The sequence below is a fragment of the Haemaphysalis longicornis genome, unplaced genomic scaffold, assembly GCF_048455015.1.
Source record: "Haemaphysalis longicornis isolate Haplotype H1 unplaced genomic scaffold, Haemaphysalis longicornis Haplotype H1 scaffold_12, whole genome shotgun sequence".
NCBI lineage: Eukaryota > Metazoa > Arthropoda > Arachnida > Ixodida > Ixodidae > Haemaphysalis > Haemaphysalis longicornis.
Genome location: NW_027526225.1, coordinates 88,752,966 through 88,758,681, shown reverse-complemented (window position 1 = coordinate 88,758,681; position 5,716 = coordinate 88,752,966).

Below are 5,716 nucleotides of genomic sequence, written 5' to 3'. Positions count from 1 at the left end.
TATGCAGCGGAATGAAAGAGAGCAGAGCATAGCAGCGCATGCGCATGTGTTAACCGAGCGCAAGCGCGAGCGCGAGCTGCGCGCTAACGCACAGCTGGCACGGCGACGGGAGCGAGCAGACCCCGCTGACGCACAGATGGCGCTGCGGTGAGAGCGGCGTAGCGCACAGCTGCCGCCCCGAGGATGCGGACTAAGCCGCGACAACGACGCGGGACAAGGCGAGTTAAAGAGATGCCTCGCATCTAAAACCGCAAATAATGTTTTGGAAATATTTTGCTACATGACGTCCACAATGTGCGGTTTGATGACGAAGGCGACGGTGGTTTGGATCACAGCGCGGTCGTCTGCAACGAAAAAAATGACACGATTACTAACTAATGCGAAATTTGTGCGCAGCGCGAACTGCAGTCTTTTCGGTCACGGCGCATAGTTACTGCGTCTCAGGGAATGATCGCGTAATCAGCGAACGCACGGCGGCAGAGTATACTCTGCCGTTATCTCGCAGCATGTCGCCGCCGAGCATGTTGTTGTAAATCGTGTTTGAACCTCCCGCACAAATGTCACGTGGTTCGGATGGAAAGACCGATGTAGAGTGGTGAGCTCGCTTAGGGTGAACACGGGAGCGCGTGGCCGCCGGTACTATCAGAGCAGCCTACCGTGGGATGCGCGAAGCAGCACGCTTGCGCTGTGTGTGTCGAGCGAGGCTATGCTTTCGGCGAGCGCTTCGAGTCATCGGAGCGTCTGAACATCGTCTGCTAACTCAATCTTGCTTGTAGCTATGGAGCAATCGGCTGCTGTATAAATAACTGGAAACTGGAATCCGCAAGAAAAATATAAGAGAGGGGTCATTCCTTCATTGGCTTGATGCAATGCAATCGGTTCGTCACATCGCAACTCGCCAGCCTGCTTCAAGCAGACTTAATAAAAAGATGACACTCATTTTAACAGCACTTTATTGTATGTAAGTGATTGCCAAGGAAACTGAAGGAACGCATAAGCACAATATTTATCAGAAATAAGTTGATAGCTGAAAGTGAGCTCGGGCACTACAGCCTCGATTCAATTTACGGTAGAAAATAACCTTTGTAATGTTTATTAGGCATGTTCACACAAGGATCGAGGATTCGAGATTCAAAGCGAGACACCATTAGCAGACGACGCGCAACATAGCAGAACACAAGCAGGCGCTTCGATAACGCGATGCGCGCGCTGAAAGCAAATTGTGGCTCGACACCCACAGCGCATGCGTGATGCTTCGAGCAGCCCATGCTAGGCTGCTTTGATAGTATCGGCGGCCACGCACTCCCGTGTTCACCCTAAGCGAGCTCACCACTGTACGTTCATCAGGCAGCGCGTTCTGGGCTTATGTGGCGCGGCGCGGCCTCGGCAAACCACCCTCCCCCTCACACTTTCGCCATACTTTCATCCTCCGCTTTCCCGAGGGCTCATATTCGGTGGCGTCTTCGTTCTTTCGGTTATCTCGCAGCGCGTCGCCGCCGGGCAGCGCCTCACGCCGCCTCGGCATACCGCTCTCCCCCTCACATTTTCGGCACACCTTCGTCCTCCATTTTCCTTTTGTCTTCGATGTTCCATTCGTTCGCTCGGTTACAAAGCCGGAGATACCGCATTAAAAAAATGGCCGCGTATCTGCTCATTTTCGCTACAAAGCTCTAGCTTTTGGCCGGACATTTGACTCGAGGAACCGACATACACAAACAAACAGACAAACAGACAAACAAGCAAACAAACAAACAAGCATACAGACAGACAGACAGACAGACAGACAGACAGACAGACAGACAGATAGACAAACAAACAGGGACAGACACTATACGTTTCGGACTTAGTAGCCCAAGAGAGGATATCATCTTCCAAGTGTCAGTAGAGGAGGATACTGATCAACACTGGCAAATTCGATTCGGAACAGGACGCGTCTTCTTATTTCGGCTCCAAGCAGCGCCGCGTTCGATTCTGGCCCATGTCCTACGTTCAGTGGACAATAAAGTAACCCTTCCCTTCGGCGATCGCCTCTCTAATCTCTCCATTGGGTATATTAAAACTACTTCTGAGGGCATTTTGAACCTTTTATTGAATCTTGATGCAAAAAATGCAGTGGTCCTGACTGCATTACCAGTGCATTCCTACTAGGTATTCACAGTGGTGTGCTCGCTACCTTAAAATTGGCTTATTAATACATCTGTCTGGACTGGCACCGTTCCCTCGTCGTGGGAAATAGCTAAAGTTCTTTCTCTGCGCAAATCCGGCGATAAGCACTGTTTTTCCAATTACAGCTAGGCCGATCTCATTAACCTCGCCTTCATGTAAAATGTTTGAACACAATCTTTAACATATCATGCACTTCCTTGAGTGTAATAACATTGTCTAATTTTGAACGCGGGTTTCGACGCGGGTTCAGTACGGTGACGTAACTTGCCTGTTCGCATGATGCATGTACATGAACCTTGACGCAGGAGATCAGATTGATGCCATTTTTATCGATTTTTCCAAAGCATTCGACACTGACATTCATTCAAAACTTTTGTACAAGTTAAATAAGATCCTCAATAACCCACAATTAGTTGACTGGATTTTTTGCATTCTTACGAACCGATCTCAATTTGTGTACAGTAGAGTCTCGATAAATAGAACTTCAAGGGACCGAAATAATTAGTTCCGTTTAACAGGAGTTTCGTTTACTGAGATAGATGTGTGAAAGTGCAAAATTTATGTGCGTACACACTCTTAATGCCATTTCATGGAACTCTAAGCACTAGAAGGTGAATATAGTTTTTCAGAAAGCAAGGAAACTATAAGAGGTTCGGGTGTAGCATTCACAAAGTTGATTTGGCAACAATGACTCGCAGTGCACTACAAAATGCATCAATTATTATTATTATTATTTTTTTTGAATCCTTGCAACTGCATCTTCACGGGGGCCAGAGGCCTGAACTTCGCGAGTGCTTACGAGGCACCGAATTTAGATGACGGCTACGCGGTAATGAAGCGTGAATAGCACCACGATGGCACGAACAAGGCGGCAGGAGCTGAGCCCTGTAACCTCGGCGTCCAATTGAATCGAGACCGAACGGCTGGAACAAGAACTGTGATGTTTCATTCGTTGCGCTAACACGGCTGACCGCTAACGAGACGACGCTTACGAGGCTGACTAAAAAGCAAACAAAACAAAAAAAGATGGAGGAAGAAAAAAACAAGAACGAAACAGCCGAAACTGTAAAAAGCTGATTCTCACGCCAAGGGGTTTCACGAGAAGTTCCATTTCTGGTTTTGCGCTGCTGAGCACGAGGTCGCGGGTTCGATTCCCGGCCGCGGCGGCCGCTTTTCTGATGGAGGCGAAAAGCAAAAACGCCCGTGTGTACGAGATTTCGGCTCACGTTAAAGATCCCCAGGTGGTCAAAATTAATGCGGAGCCTACGGCGCGCCTCATCGCCTGCGTTGCGTCGGCGCGTTAAACCCCACAATCAATCAAATCAATCCATTTCTGGTTCCGTTTACGCGGTGACGCGGAAATATAAGTTCTGATTACCGAGAGTTTTTTTTACGTTATCTGATACAAAACCAGACATTTTACAGGCTACTGTTCCGTTTAAGCGGCCATTCCGCTTAAGCAATTACCGTTTATCGCGATTCTACTGTACTTTGATTCCGTTGCTTCTTGGAACATTGCCGCAGGAGTGGAAGGATGCTATAGTTACCTTCATCCCTAAACCTGGAAAACCTATAGAGATTGGAAATCTGAGACCCATCTCTCTAACATCATGTCAAGGCAAGTTATTTAGAACGCATAATCTTGAAACGGTTAGTACGATATTTAAATGAGAAGTGCTTACCGTTCCAGATAATTGGCTTCAGGGAACATATTTCAACCCAAGACGCCCTCCTTCAGATTAAAGAAGACGTGATCAACAATCCAAGCGCAGCTCAAAATAAGGCCATTTTAGCAGTCGATTTAGCCAAAGCATTCGATAATGTCACACATGACGGCATCCTTGAAGAGCTAGAAAAAACTGGTTGCGGTGACCGTATCTACAACTACGTGAGAAATTTTTTGAAAGACCGCACTCTATACGCATTGTCCTTGGATCGCACACATCAGAAAATGAAAAGCACCCAAGCAGAGGTACCCCACAGGGATCGGTACTGTCACCCATGCTTTTTAACCTAGCCATGTGTGGAGTCGCCAGAAAACAATGAAATTCCAGACATAAAGTACACCTTATACGCGGATGACATTACAGTATGGATAACTAAGGATTCTTTGGGGCACATTGAAAGCACGCTGCAAGTAGCACTAAATACAATCGAAGAGGAGGCTAAAAGAAAAGGCCTCCATTGCTCTCCTGCAAAATCAGATGTACTTCTCTTAACGAGGCATACCAAACGAAACCCCCAAGGAAAAGTTAATCTGACCTTAGGGGAAATTTCCATCCCACAAAGAGCGGAAATTAAGGTCTTGGGGCTTCGCATCCAAAAAGACGGCAAGTCTTATACAACTACTCAACAACTTTTGAAGCAAGGCAATCAGATCATTCACATGATGAACATAATCACCAACCATACTATTGGATTGAAGGAGAAGGAAGCCCTGAGACTGAGGGATGCCCTGATAATTTCCAGGTTTAAATATCACCTCCCGTACTTAAACCCATCACAAACAGAAAAACTTAAGCTAGAGGCCCTCATCAGAAAGGCTACCAAGGTTGCCTTAGGAGTACCAATGTCTACTAGCAACGAGGCCCTACTCAGGACCGGTACTCACAATACGATTGATGAGATCGTTTCAGTTCATTTAGCAAACCAAATTCAAAGACTTCGGTCAACAGAGCAATGCAGGAACATCCTCAGCAGCATCAATTTTGATCCCACACCTCGAAACGAGCCACAGGAAGTCAAGGGCCCATTTCTCGACAGCAAAACTCGAGACCTACTCAAAGTCGCCCCTTTACCCAGAAATATGGATCCCGAAAGGAATGAGGACAGAAGACGGCAGAGTTAATTTTTTACAGAAACTTGTGAAAAGATCTCCAACAAGCCAAGAAATATACTATGTAGATATTAGTTCCAGCAGAGGCAAGCACAGCATCGTAGTGCTGAACAGAGACCTTCATCCGGCAGTAGCCTGCATTCTCAAAAGTGGCGCCAACATCAACACAGCAGGCATTGAACTCCACGCCATCGCCAGAGCCATTAGATACCACGATACCTTCACACCGCATAGTCCGCATGATACAGAACTCCCGGTGATCATTTTCACAGATTCCCAAGAAGCATGCAGGCAAATTATACTGGATGACATGAATAAAGATACAGCAGATTTATTTAATAGTCACTGTCATCATCACTACGATATTATTTGGACACCTGGCCACGCGGAGATGTTTGGCAACGTTCGGGCAGACACGCTCGCCCGTGAGTTAAGAATTCGGGCACCGAACATCTCCCTGGAGAGGTCCAATTGCCGTGGCATCATGAACAATACATTAAGAGACCTTAAACTAAACAGAAGAGACTTACCTCCACCTCACCCTAACCTAGACAGGCAGCAATCAGTATTACTGAGATAAGCACAAACTAACACGACATGCACCCCAGCTAGACGATATGTTTTCTCTAAAGGAAGAGCACAAGAACCACCAGTCTGCCAACACTGCAACACTCCAACACTAATCAGCAACATGTTCGATGGGAATGTCCTCAC